The following is a 15475-nucleotide window of genomic DNA, read 5'->3' as shown; positions in this document are numbered from 1 at the left end:
CTTTTACCATATACTTAAAAATATTTTTTATTGATTTTTAGAAAGCGAGAAAGAAAGTGGGAGAGTGAAAGAAACATCTGCGTGAGAGCATAACATCAATTGGCTGCCTCCTGAACACCCAGGCTTGTGCCCTGACCAGGAATTGTACCAGCAACCTTTTGTTGCATGGGATGTTGCACAAGAAACTGAGCCACACTGGCCAGAGCTACCATATACTTGTGAGTTATTTTCTTAGTGGCTTCCCTGGAAATTACAATTCACAATCTAGTTTGGACAAAGATCAACTTAATTTCTTTTTCTTTTTTTTCCCTTTTTTTATTGTTTTATTGCTTAAAGTATTACAAAGGGTATTACATATGTGTCCTTTTTTTCCCCCCTGCCCTTGACAATCTCCTGGCCTCCCCTACCCCTCAGTGTCTTATGTCCATTGGTTATGCTTATATGCATGCATACAAGTCCTTCGGTTGATCTCTTACCTCCCTCCCTCCTGCCCCCTAACCCTCCCCGGCCTTCCTGCTGCAGTTTGACAATCTGTTTGAGGCAGCTCTGCCTCTGTATCTATTATTGTTCAAAAGTTTATAATGGTCTCTATTATCCATGAATGAGTTAGATCATGTGGTATTTTTCCTTCATTGACTGGCTTATTTCACTTAGCATAATGCTCTCCAGTTCCAACTTAATTTCAATAGCATACAAAACTTTGGTCTCATAATGCTCCTCTACCATCTTTGTATAGTTTTTATTATACATTAGATCCTTATAAATTTTGATTGATAATCACTTTTCTATGCTAGCTATTGTACTATAAGAGTTACAAACAATAAATGCGTTTATAATTTTTAAATTGGCTATTCATTAACTTTTACAAGGTCTTTATTTTTTCGTGTAGATTCAAGTTGTGCTTCTTTTTTTCCATTTGTTTCTGTCTGAATGACTATTGTTATCCTTTTTCTGTAGGGTAAATGTATTAGTGAAAAACTATGTGCTTATATTTGGAATATCTCATTTTCTTCTTTATTTTTGAAGCATAGTTTTGTCAGATGTAAAATTCTTGGTTAACAGGTTTATTTATTTTTTTAAACTTTAAACAGACTCATCATTTATTAATCAATACAGATAGGTTCCATTTTCTCATAAAGGCTTTGTGCTTTGCTTTGTTTTTTAACCCTGACAGTTAGGTGGAAGTATAGAAATCTATCTGGTATGGAAGAAAACCCTGGGACATGCCTGGGATGCACTTAAACATTTGGAGTATTGAAATGGCTCATATCTACTTACAAAGATTAAAGATGTACATTAGAATTACAGGAATATAAGCCATATTGCACTTTGCAAAGTAGATTAACACCCCTAAATTCAATCAGTAAAATTATACAATGAAAACGTATTCAGAGTAAGAGAAAAGAAGGTCCCATGTTAGGGTACTCTTTTTTTTTTTATAATTTAGTACCTTGAATATGTCATCCCACTGTCTTCTGACCTAAGTGGTTTCTTATGAGAGGGCAGCTCTTAAGGTTACTGGGGATCCCTTGTACCTGGTAAAATACTCCTTTCTTACTGCTTCCAAGATTTTTTCTTTGCCTTTGGCTTTTGACAGTTTGATTATAATATCTTAGTGTGGAACTTTTTAGGATTATTTTATTTGGGGTGTGTTGAGCTTCTTAAAAAGTCAAGTACCTTTCTGTCAACCATTTCTGGTCCCTTAAGATTTAAATGGAGCTGAAAAATTCCTATGGCTTAATGCTATGGCAGCCATCTGAAGGCTATAGTGCAATGCATGACTCGCGTGTTTGTGGCAGTGCTGGTGTAAACAAAGCTACTGTGTGGCCATCGTATAAAAGTATACACATACAACTATGTACAGTGCACATTAATTTAAATGATAATAAGCAGCTATTACCGGACTATATACTTACTATACTACACTTTTTATTATTATTTTAGAGTAAACTCTTCCTAGTTATAAAAGTTTGCCTTAAAACAGTATTCTGTGTTATGCTGGCAAAAGCCTCATACATACCGTGTTGACCGTAACTCTTCATTGAATCCTTTTCTCTTGTACATGATTTAATATTGCATTGATTTGTCCTGTAACATACTGTACAGGCTTGTATCCTAGAAGCAGAAGGCTAGACCACATGGCATAAGTGTGTCATAAGCTATACCATCCAGGTTTGTGTAAATTCACTATATGATGTGAAAAAGTACCAACATCACTTAACGATGCATTTCTCAGAGTGTGTCCCATGGTTAAGCAGTGCATGACTGTATGTAGATTGATATTTTTCATCATGTGTGGAAAGATTTGATATTTCTTCTAATATTGTTTCTCCTTTTTAATTCTTCTCCTTTTTTTCAGGGACTCACATTATGGAATTTTAGTATGTGTGCAGTGTCTTCAGCACCATCAATCATTTCTCTTTCTGTTCCCAGGCTTTGTAAGCTCAATTGACCTATCTTCATGTCTGCTGATTTTTCCTACCTGCTCAGATCTGCTGCTGAGTGCCTTGAGTGAGTTTTTATTCCAGTTGTACTTTTCAGCTCCAGAATTTCTATTTTATTCTTTTTTTTTTTTTTTTACAATTTCTATCTCTTTAATGATATTCTCTGCTTGGGAAGACATTGTTCCTTTTCTGCTTTAGGCATGCTTCCCTGTAGCCCTTTGAAAACATTTAGAATCGTTGATTCAAAGGATTTAGCGACTAATGTCATTGTCTGAGATTTTAAGAAGGACTGTTTATATTCATTATTCTTTTCCTATGCATGGGCCATCCCTTCTTGTTTATTTGCATATCTAATGTTTTGTTGTTGTTGTTGAAAACTGTACATTTTAAGTATGATAATGTGGCAACTATGGAATTCAGATACATTCCCTTCCCTGGGGTTTATTGTTAGCACTTGTTATAGTAGTTGTTTTGCTTGTTTAGTGACTTTTCTAAAGTAATCTTAGAAAGTTTGTAATCTTTGTCCTGAGAAATGGTAGTGGTCAGCTAGTGATTGGACAAAGCTTTCCTTTAAAAGCTTTTATCCCCCCAAACATCTCATTATCCCAAGCATTTGATTAGTCTGTTGTTTGCCTCAACTGTTGCTCATTGCCCCAGGCAACAGTGAATAAATATATTTGCCTGAGATATTGTTTAAAAATATTTTTTTATTGATTTCGGAGAGGGAGGGAGTGGGAGAGAGAGATAGAAACATCAGTGATGAGAGAGAATCACCACTTGGCTGCCTCCTGCACGCCCCCTACTGGGGACAAGGCCACAACCTGGGCATGTGTCCTTGACTGGCATCAAACCCGGGACCCTTCAGTCCACAGGATGACGCTCTATGCCCTGAGCCAAACCACCTAGGGCTGCCTGTGACATGTTTGACAAATGCCTATTTGATAGCCACAGGGAGAGTTCTGAGTTATGAGAGATACAGGAAAGTCTTTTGAGCTGGTCCTCCAGAGCTACCAGCCAGGTCAAACAACTGTCGCAGTTCTTGATGAATGGGGTCTATTCTGCTCCCTCCAGTACTGATACCTGTCCTGGAAATACAAAGTGTCTTCTTTCGTGCCACCACTAACCTGAGGGGTGGGGGGTGAAGGATGAGACCAGGGCAAATGAGAGCATCACAGAGCTCACTGTCCTTGCCAAGGCTCATTTGGGTTCCTTGATTAAGGGTTCAGGATTTCTGCAGGGTCTTGGTTAGTTTATAGCATCCTGAAAAAATTAAATTCAGATAGCTTTTACCATCTTTTTTTTTTATTATTTTTATGCATAAGTGGCATTTTGGAGTTTTGTCCTTTGCCAATTTAGTTTGGTTAGAAATTTCTTTGGGAAAAAGTCATTCTATAGACTTATTTGAATTCTGATGTGGTGGTTAACATGAATGTAATCTGAGAGCTGAGACAATCCTCATTCCTTTCTAGTTTTCTCATAGCTAGTCTTTTATTTTTACAATTTCTGGCTCATTATTTCCCTAGCCTCCTCCAAAAAAGATTTGAGATAACTTACATATGTCCATATGTCACTCAAAATTTTATTAAAAAATAACTTAGAAAAAGGGAACCATCAAAGCCAAATTGTCTTTTGAAACCAGAAGAATGCAGAAATGGCCCATGCAATGCACATGACATCTAGCGCGGTTTGGAAAACGGAGTATACCAGACTGACTGGAATACAAGATTCAGATGTGCAGTGCTTTTGACATGAAACAGAATAGCATGATTTTCTGTTACTGGAGAAATATAAGTTACAATTGAGAAAAGTAATGGCTTTATGTCAAATTTGTATAGTCTAAAAGTTTAAAATTATTTATAACATATTGTTTCACTTCTCATAACTATAGCACTACAAAGTCAGCAAATAGTACCTCCAGTGCATTGATGAGGACAAAGAATGGAAAACTGTGAGCAGATAGTTTGGTGGTGAAATAGAAACCAGAGCTAGCTTTCCGTAGTCTGATACACAATGCTTCCTCAAGCTTGGTAAGAAAATAAGCAATTAAGAGTGCACATATGATGTTTGCATAAATGAACACAGTGAATGTCAAGCATGTAATAAATATTCATTAATGTTACTACTTATGCTCTTTGCTGCCCAACTTCATAATAATTATCATAATTTCTATCACACTAAAGTTAATGAGTTATGAAGTGGCTTTAAAATATAATTTAAAAAATATATAATGTTTTATATCTGTGCTATATAAATTGTATTGCTCATTCCTTTGATATGTATTTATCATGTAGTAAAACTTCTTGATCTAATAATTTTTGGATCCAGTCATCCATTTTCTCATTAAAATACTAAAATATTTATTAAACATATTTTTAAAGGTTAGAGATAAAACTGGAAAATGCATATCTCTCTGACTTTAATTTACTGTGGGCAACTGGGGGAAATAGAAAACTTCAAGTACACCATATACATCTTACTGATTTATTGGCCTCAGGAAGACGACTTTCCTTATCTGGGCTGGCCAATGACAGGCAGGCTGGAGCTAAGCAGTTGAGAAAATGAAAAAAAGTGAAGAGAAGCTGTGATGGATAGAATTTTAGATATCTTGGGAATATTCAAGTGCAGATATACAATAGGTTGTTAGCCATGACACAGATGTCATAAGAAAATTATGCACACAGAGGCAATTACTTTTGTCAAGGCACAGAGCAAAAGGTGGGCATAGTAGGTGAGGGAACAATTCATGAAGGGTGGGAGACTGAAAAGGATGGTGAGTGAGAAGTCCTATTTGGGTAAGTTGGTGGGAAGTTGTGCGAGAATTGAGAAATTTATTGGGAACTTGTAGGAGATATTGTGAAATGTGAGGTTCAGCAAGAAATACTCTAGCCTCTCTTAATTAACTGATATCTATAATATACTTCAGTTTTATATTTTATAATCTGAGAAACTTATTGTTTTTTTATTCTATCTTCTTTGGGAGATAAAAGTGAGTGTTTATTTTCAAGTCTAATATTTCTTCTTTATTGATCTACTGCTAAGTTGTCAAGGTTGCTGCCCTTCTTTACATTGAATGTGCCTATGAATCACATGGATCACTGTTATTTTACAACATTTAGATTCTTTAAAACAATTAAGGAGGAAAATATTAAAGTTTTACTGATTTAAAAGCATGAAAGAGAAGTGCTTAATATTTGATCGGAAATAATTTTTACTAATGTAAATATGTCCATAAGGAATTTTTTTCTGAAGTCTAGAAACATTGAGACTAGAGAGAATACACACATTCTCAATCACAATGTAATAGTGATTAATTCAGTGAAAATTTACTTAAATATTTAAGTGTTGCTGGCAAAGAACAATGGCATTATGAATGGACTTGAAAGGGTACAATGTACTGGATATGTATTTGTACAAGTCAGATAAGTGGTTAAAAGAATTTAGAGCATAAAACATTTCATTTATTCAATATTAACATAATAGTCACCTATTTATTTAGACTATTTAAAAAGTTTCAATGTGTTCTGTGGATCAAAGATTATTTTAATTGCTCAATAAACTTGCTACTAGTATTAAAATAGTTAATTCTCAAATGTTTGTAAATAACAAAATTTAAAAATAACATAGAGGGACATCTCTTCAGCTTTGGTTTTTGAATATCATCAGATTGAATGAAGATAGAATCCTTGATGTTGTTTTGCTGATGAAGCTTATATAATAAAAACAAAATTAAAATGTAAATATGGCCACAGGATTTTTAAAAAATTCCAGTTATTAAAAAGGCAATTCTGTTTTTTAAAAGGAAACGAACAGAAAGTATAAACTAAAATAATTAAAAATTTACGTATAGTAGATAGTATTGAAAATAACTGGGGAAATAATAATGATAAACAGTTCCTCAACAAATAGAGTGTCATGAGATGTTTCAGTTAATTGCATCTGGATGCATCTTTCTCTCTATAGCATTTTCGGACAATTCAATGTTTTTGTCCTCAGGCTTCACAGGCATCTGCTCATGTCTCCTCTAGCAAAATCAGTTACTGCTGCCAAGCATTGATTATTCAAGTTTCAATCTAAGGTGGGTTCTCTGGTTGGAAATTACAAACTATTCTCACCCATACTTACTGAGGATGACTATAAGGGAGGATGGTGAGAAGCTAGGAAAATTCCTGGGCAAGTGGAATGGGGAAACTGACTCAGAGAATTAAACAAGGCCACACAATTTAAACAAGTTACAGGCAGCTAGTGAATCACAAAACCTACCCCCGCTAACCCAGGCACTTGAGAGCAAACACTTGATACCTCCCCACTGTAACCAGAGAATACAGAGCTTAAATCACCCTCGTTGGTTAGATAGAGCACAGAAACCCACTTAATACCCTTTGTGCCAGCCAAAACCAAGGACAAATGAATTCAGGGAACAAATACGAAAACCCGATTAGAGCCAGACAGACCCAAGCTAAAAGTAAAACAGCAAAGAATAATCCCAAACTCCCCTATGTGCTCATTTTACTTCATCAGCATATTAAAAACACACCCGCAAAGCTGATGAACGTTCTGCTGAAAACTTCCTCTAAGATTCTCACCTACAGAAGGGAAGTAAACCCTCAGGACAAAAGGTACCAGCTCAGGCTAGTTCTAGAGCATGCCCATGCCCCTTCTTGGGCATGAACATTTTGCTTCCTACTAAACTCTATGGGTCCCCTCATATGAGACTGTAACCGGGGAAGCAGCAGGCAGCAGGAGCTCGTCCCAGGCTTACCCACTGGCCTGTCTCCTAGGCCCCCTTTTGCTCTTACTCTCCAGTGAGCTCACTCACAGCAGCTTCTCCTGGACTCACTCCTGCCCTGTAACATGTCTAGGGAGCCAAAGCAATGCACCACCTTGGCTCTCTCCTGTTGCTTCTTCTAAATCTTCCCGTTGTTTCCTTTTAATAAACATACTCTCAAAATCACCTCGACTCATATTGTGAAATCTTTCCTACATGAAGTCAAGAACCCAAACACTGTAGGCCTGCAGGAGGCAGACCCTCTCCAGGCCAGTTCTTGGCTGGTGACAACTCCATGGAGCCAGTGCAGGCCTAATTGGGTATAGCATACATAAGGGTCCTCCAGAGAGAGCTTTTATTATTTCCTCTCCTGAGCTGAGAACATGCTTTGGGGCATGTTAAAAATGTCCACCGGGTGAGGAGAGTGGGCATCTATTTAAGTTTTCAAGTTTCCAAGAAATCAAATAGTGTGGTTTTGAGGAGTTATCATTATTTCATTAGATAGAAATGTATGTCTTTTTAAACCAGAGTTGGATTCTCATTGCTTTAAAACAATATTATTTGTGAAAATGATGGTCTTGCAAATGGAAACAATTTTAAGTTCCTTATGCCTTGGTTAATTGCTAGGACCTTCAGTTATGTTTTTATCTCACTAAAATGTCTATTATTATTACTTCTACATGAAAACATCTAGTGAATCCAAAATCAGCAATGTTTGAACTTATTTGACATTGAGCAAACTACACATATGTGCACACTTAGAAACTGCCTCTCAGCACACGCCAAATGTGTCTCCTGTGCAAACGCAAACTTAAGAATCAGTAAAACAAAATTAAACAAAAACCATGAAGTCACCACAATTATAAATTTATATTATCTGTGTCCTTTATCTGGTTTAAATATATTTTTGATGACAGAAACAATGAAGAGGAAGAACTGTGATATACAAAGTGCATCAAACCAAATAAAAGCCAATGTTTTAAATATTTTCTCCACAAATTTTAAATTAAAAAACAATTTGCTAATAAAATGTAGTTTAGTTTGGATTTTCTTTTTATTATTCTGGTTGAATTGCTAGTGAGTTTTGATATGATCATAAGACATGAAGGAAGGAAAGAGAAAAAAAAATCAAGAACTTGGTTAATATTACCAATTGATTGGTCAATCCCTGAACAATTGACAGTTCACTATCTTATCTTTGATAGTCATATATGATAGGTATTAGCCACCTATGAACTTATGCATTTATGAAGCTTTGTGTGCCTTCTATGCAAGAAGACATTTTAAACAATAGCCACCAAAATTGTTAATGTTTGTATGTCTACATATTGCGATAAAGACATTTATAAATAACAGCTTAGCAAAAGCTTGATTTCTTATGTGATAGTGGAAAGTTAGTTTATTAAAAGCTAATCAACAAACATTTTCAAATAAATATGATATTTTTGAGATTCATGTGATTATACACTATTTTTCTAGTATTCAAATCTACCTAGGTCAGTCATATAAGTTCACATTAAAATTTAAAGAGGAAACAATGGACAATAAAATTTTCCCTATCTGCACAGGAAGTATCAGTTAGAGGCTCTCATGAAAATAGTTTGTCCCTCAGAACTTTTTAAATGAATTATTCTAATTAGTTTGGCTAGAAAAGCTTAAAAGTGTTGCAGAGCCATTGAGCCAAGGAAACCCGTTCTGCCTCTGTGCTGTAAGTGTAGGTTTGGGGTCAAAAAATACTCCTCAGTGAAGTAACTCTGCATATGTCATATCTGAAATAAACTATTAAAGTGGTGAAATTATTTAATATGCAAAATACAATAAAGTCCAAGTGTTTTATATGAAACATTAATGAGAGTCTAGTGAATTAAACAGAGCCCCTGATTATTAGGTTCAAATTCAAAATAGTCCACAAGAGCATGGTATGGAGTGAGAAGAGGAATCATGCTATCCATAGGAGAATATTAACATGGGCAGATATTATAGAATAGATATGGGGTGAATCAAAATTCATGCTCTTTTTGCTACAACATAGTTTCTTCATAAAGAAAAGAATAATTAGCGTGAGAAACAGCTTAATTTGAGAAAAGGAGGTAGGAGCTTCCTAATGACATCTCTGCTGCTAGAAAACCAAGCAGGAGAACGGCTTATGGAGCCAGGAAGCTCATGGCCTCATTGTGTACAAGGGGCACGACCTATTTATATAATATGCTTTCTTAACACACACCATTACTCAAAGTCATAGCAAATACTCATGTGAAAATGATGAAGAATAAGGTCAGGAAGCTATTTCCAAGTATGTGGACACTGTAGATTTATAACTCTTGTTAAAATTCTTGAGGCAGCAAGGGTGTGACCTAGAAAGATACACTGCATGGAAGAAACAGAGGGAAGGAGCTCCACAAATAGGGAAAAAGTAAAGAAGAGACAAAAATGGCACTGTTACTATGAAACATGTTTAAAGAATATGGCTTGTTGATAGGTTAACGCCGGAGTTTGCTGCTTTGAACAACTACTTCAAAAGTGAAACCAAAAAACGGAAGGGACATCACCCAGAACCACAGGAACGCTGGCTGAGTGGAAGTCCTACAACTAGGAGGAAAGAGAAACGCACACGGACACTCAGAGGAGGCGCGGTGCTGAGGTCAAGTTCTGAGGTGCGGAGTGCGCGGAGAGGGCTGGCGGCGGAGGGCGCGGTTGTTGTTTTCAATCGGGAGGGAGTAGCAGACTCTGAGCTCCAGATACAGGCAAGTCTTTAGGGACCCAGACTCAAACGGGAGAAGCGGGACTGTCTGGCTTCGGTCAGAGCGAGTGCAGCTTTCTCTCCGAGTTTTGCAGCGGGTGCTGGGACTCAGAGAGGCAGAGCCCCTGGGGACAGGACTGAGAGCCGCCATAACTGCTCTCTCTGGCCCACCCTGTTGATCCTGTGCGACCCACCCCGCCCAAGCCCTGCACAGAGGCCTTTGCCGGATAGCCTCAGGCAAAGGCTAGATTAGCACCTCCCTACAGGACAGAAGTTCTCTCACTGCTGACACAGCTGATTCTCATAGCCACTTGGCCTGGAGGTCAAACCCTCCCTGGAATTAGCTACAACAATCAAGATTTATCTATAAGACTGCGAACAAAGACCACTAGGGGGTGCACCAAGGAAGCATAACAAAATGCAGAGACAAAGAAACAGGACAAAATTGTCAATGGAAGATATAGAGTTCAGAACCACACTTTTAAGGTCTCTCAAGAACTGTTTAGAAGCTGCCGATAAACTTAATGAGATCTACACGAAAACTAATAAGACCCTCGATCTTATATTGGGGAACCAACTAGAAATTAAGCATACACAGACTGAAATAACGAATATTATACAGACGCCCGACAGCAGACCAGAGGAGCGCAAGAATCAAGTCAATGATTTGAAATGCGAGGAAGCAAAAAACATCCAACCGGAAAAGCAAAATGAAAAAAGAATCCAAAAATGCGAGGATAGTGTAAGGAGCCTCTGGGACAGCTTCAAGCGTACCAACATCAGAATTATAGGGGTGCCAGAAGATGAGAGAGAGCAAGATATTGAAAACCTATTTGAAGAAATAATGACAGAAAACTTCCCCCACCTGGTGAAAGAAATGGACTTACAGGTCCAAGAAGCGCGGAGAACCCCAAACAAAAGGAATCCAAGGAGGACCACACCAAGACACATCATAATTAAAATGCCAAGAGCAAAAGATAAAGAGAGAATCTTAAAAACAGCAAGAGAAAGAAACTCAGTTACCTACAAGGGAATACCCATACGACTGTCAGCTGATTTCTCAACAGAAACTTTGCAGGCCAGAAGGGAGTGGCAAGAAATATTCAAAGTGATGAATACCAAGAACCTACAACCAAGATTACTTTATCCAGCAAAGCTATCATTCAGAATTGAAGGTCAGATAAAGAGCTTCACAGATAAGGAAAAGCTAAAGGAGTTCATCACCACCAAACCAGGATTATATGAAATGCTGAAAGGTACCCTTTAAGAAGAGGAAGAGGAAGAAAAAGGTAAAGATACAAATTATGAACAACAAATATGCATCTATCAACAAGTGAATCTAAGAATCAAGTGAATAAATAATCTGATGAACAGAATGAACTGTTGATTATAATAGAATCAGGGACATAGAAAGGGAATGGACTGACTATTCTTGGGGGGGATAGGGGTGTGGGAGATGTGGGAAGAGACTGGACAAAAATCGTGCACCTATGGATGAGGACAGTGGGTGGGGAGTGAGGGCGGAGGGTGGGGCAGGAACTGGGAGGAGGGGAGTTATGGGGGGGAATAAAAGAGGAACAAATGTAATAATCTGAACAATAAAGATTTAATTAAAAAAAAATAAAGAATATGGCTTGTTAATACTTGACGGCAGAGATTCCTAAGTTAGTATCTTTATTAGGTCATAAAAAATTACTGAGCTGGAGATCTTACCTACCTTATCCTACCACAAAAGCAACATTGTGTGGTTAGAAAGAATAATGAGCAATCAGCCTCTCCTTTTTTAATGCAGGCTAAACTCAAAGCAAGAAACTAAGGATTATTCCTCTCATATGTCACAAGTGCCAGATACTGGAAATCATATTAGTGGGAGCAGACCGGTTTTCCCTGAAATTTACTTAGTGAAAAAAGATTGCATCAGTAAGTAATTTTATTCCATTGGCCACATGATCACAAAATACAAAAAAGAGGAAGGATGAGTATCTGCTCTAGACATGACTATCTAAAGTCTTCTCCTTTCCTCTTGGTTTAAACAAAATTGTAACTAAATTTACTCAATTAAAAAAATCAAGTTAGTCCATTTTTATATTAAGTTGAAATGAAAACCTTTAAAAATATTTATTTATTTTTATAAAAACAGAAAAAAAGATTCTAGCATCATCTATGTTTATATTTATATTAGAGGCCCAGTGCACGAAAATACATGCACTTGGGGGGGGGTGTCCCTCAGCCCAGCCTGCCCCCTGTCACAGTCTGGGAGCCCTCAGGGGATGTCCTACTGATGGCTTAGGCCCGCAGGCCTAAGCAACAGTCTGGCCTCCCTCTGCGGGAGGTGACTGGACGATCAGGGGAAGGCAAGGCCCCCATCACGCCTCTGCTGCAGCCACTGCTGGCTGCCACGGCTGCCTAAGTCTTGGCCCTCACAGCCACTGTGGCTTGCCTGAGCCTCCGGCCAGCCCTGGGAGCAGCAGCCACCATGCACAGCTTACCTGAGCCTCAGGCAGCCACTGTGGCTTTGTCCGGAAAGATGTCCGAAAGGACATCTGGAAGGACATCCATTTTAATTAGCATATTACCCTTTTATTAGTATAGATTATTAGTATAGATGGTCTTTGAATACTTCATCAGATAAAATTTTGTAAGTATCATGTGGTTGAGTAATTGGAATTGGTGTTGTAAGACATTGCTTGAAAATTGCCCTGTAGACACCTGTTAATGGAAATGTGCATTTGTATGTTAGTAGAGTCTGGCACTATTAGCTATTGTACCCAATAAAATGTACTCTCTAGGACCCCAAGGTACCAAACAACCTAGGCAATACTAAGAAAACAATGGCCTAAAAATCAGCCATGCTCATGAAGTTAAGTACAAAATGATTTTTTTAGAATGAACCTGGCTTACAAGAGTAACAACCAAATTTCCTAATTTATGGGGGAAAAGGGTGCACACATAATTGTCCAGGTAATAAAACTACTGAAAAGGTCTTGCTTTCTGGTAGAAAAAAATCATGTCATGCTTACATTTCCTTAGGGCCAGAATGCCTACAAACTCTCAGCAACACAGCTGTTTATTCTATATATTACCCTAAATATTAAAAAGTGATGTAACAGAGAGGGGCTCTCGGTGGCCCGGGCCAGAGAAGAGGAGTTGCATGTGGCGGTAGTGGCGGGGCGGAGGCGTGGTGGCTGTACGACCGCCGGGTTTGTGAGATGACTGCTGACATTTCTGCATCCAGGGGGCATGATTGCAAAGGAGACTCCAGGAGCAATACCAAGTTAGATGCAGATTACCCACTCCGTGGCCTTTACTGTGGAGTGCGTTCATTACCAACGAAGTACTGTGGCTATATGCCTGATTTTCCTAAATGTAGACAGTGGCTAGAGAAGAATTTTCCAAGTGAGTTTGCAAAACTTACAGTAAAAAATTCACCCAAACAAGAAGCTGGAATTAGTGAAGGTCAAGGACCAGCAGGAGAAGAGGAAGAGAAGAAAAAACAAAAAAGAGGTGGAAGGGATCAAATAAAACAAACAAAAAAAGAAGACGGTACCACAAAAGGTTATGATAGCCAAAATTCCCAGAGCAAAGAAGACATATGTAACAAGAGTGGGGGGCCTTGTAACTTTTGAAATTGATCTTAAAGAAGCACAAAGATTTTTTGCTCAAAAATTCTCCTGTGGTGCCTCAGTGACAGGGGAGGATGAGATCATCATTCAGGGAGACTTTACAGGCGACATCATTGATGTCATTCAGGAAAAATGGCCAGAGGGGGATGATGATAGCATTGCAGATCTTGGAGAAGTGAAGAAGTGATTTTGAAAATTTGTCTGTATTTAATGGCCTGAACTGAGAGTTGATATGGCCAAAGGGGGAGAGGCCTTTTGAAAAAATAAAAATATTTATCCTACAGGAAAACTGTGGACCACCCTCGTGTTTGGCATTGTTACTGTTCTGTACAAGGATGCTTATGTTTGTTTTTGTTGTTGTTGTTTTTTTGCCAAAGTCTTATAAACAGGAGAGACTGTCATGCTTATGCATGAAATAGGATTTTGTTAAATAAAAAATTTTGGTCACTTGGTCCTGACTTCTCTTTCTGTCTTTTAAACTTTTTATTTTTGGAAAAACACTGTAGACTTTTTGTGGGAAGTTTATTTTGTGTCGTGATTTAATCTGGTTTAAAGCTGAGTGACATTTTAAAGAATTGTAATTGGGCTTCTTCCTCAGGCATAATTATCTCCTTGCTTTTTCGGCGTGATAGTTCTGAGATGCCTGAGCCTCTAATAGATTTGTGGTTGAATGGGCTTCATTGTTACCAACCAAGTCCACTTTGTGGGCCCGTAAACATATTGTTGGTTGCAGTTGTTCAAGCTACTCTGAATATTATTCACCAAGTATATGACAAGCCTTAAAACCAACTGCACTGTTTGACCCAGCAAACCACTTCTTTGACATTATCTGAAAGGTATGTCTTAAGTTCATTAAGATGCTGCTCCTACTATCAAAAAAATTGCAAATGATATAAATGAACAATTGGGAGATGGTTAAAGAAATGATGGTGTATCATATAGTAGACTATTACACCTAAATTTTAAAATACTTTCCAAGAATACTTGGAAACATGTTTAATAATGTTAAGTAGGGGGCAGACCAGAATCTGTTTTATTAATTGTCATTGTTCTGAGAGGAAGGCCATTTACAGAGGTTGGGAGTTCTTGTTCTGGCTATCTGAGTGTATATACTTAAAAACTTTGATAATCTAATCCACAGTGTCTTGCTCAGTAAACTAGCATAGACATTAAAAAGGATGCGATGAGCTTTGATTAAAGAGACATGGATTGAAGTTAAAAATAAAATTTATTGTAACTTGATGACTTTGAGCATGGTATTCTTACCTCTCTGGGTTTCAGCTTCCTCACTTGTAAGACAGTAACTCCATTATAGGGTTGTAACTATTAAATGCAATTACATATGTGATAATTAAAAAGAGTACCTGAAGTGCCATCAAACGAATGGTGGCATCAGAGGTGCCCTTGGTCTCACCCTTGAAATTTCACCAATTTTAGTAGCTATAACTCAACAAAGCATTCTCTGATCAACACACAAACATACCTAAAAGATCTGCTCATTGAAACATCTAAAGTTGAGCAAAGTGGGAGTGAACTGGAGAGAAAATCTGAGATGAGCCAGAGATGCAGTTCTGCAACTGGGAGCTTACAGTGGGGCTCAGCCTGGGGAGGGGCGGAATTAGGTTGTGGCTGGCACTCTCTTCAGCTGGGAGGAGTAAATCAGTGGACATTCCTGCAGGAGTGGGCTATACAAGCTGTGACTGAGCCCAGAGACCTGAGCAAGCACACAGAACCTTGCAACTGTGGTCTGAATTTCAAACAGAGAAACAAAGCCATGGAACCTGGTTACCCTGTAACCACCCAGAGCTCACCTCCCTTTGCTCTTGGTGTTGGGCTGTAGAAAACATTATCTGCAAACCTGAGAACTGATACTAGAGCATCATATTTTCCCTAAGCAAAGGGT

General features: G+C 38.0%; 1 pseudogene; it reads left to right on the top strand.

Annotated features, from left to right (window-relative positions):
- Positions 1-13151: 13151 nt before the first annotated feature.
- On the top strand, positions 13152-13814 carry LOC132238010 (density-regulated protein-like; annotated as a pseudogene).
- The last annotated feature ends 1661 nt before the right edge of the window (positions 13815-15475 follow it).

Source organism: Myotis daubentonii, chromosome 7 (genome assembly GCF_963259705.1).
Source record: "Myotis daubentonii chromosome 7, mMyoDau2.1, whole genome shotgun sequence".
Classification (NCBI taxonomy): domain Eukaryota; kingdom Metazoa; phylum Chordata; class Mammalia; order Chiroptera; family Vespertilionidae; genus Myotis; species Myotis daubentonii.
Note: the sequence above shows the minus strand (reverse complement) of the source record. Positions and strands in the feature narration are given on the sequence as shown.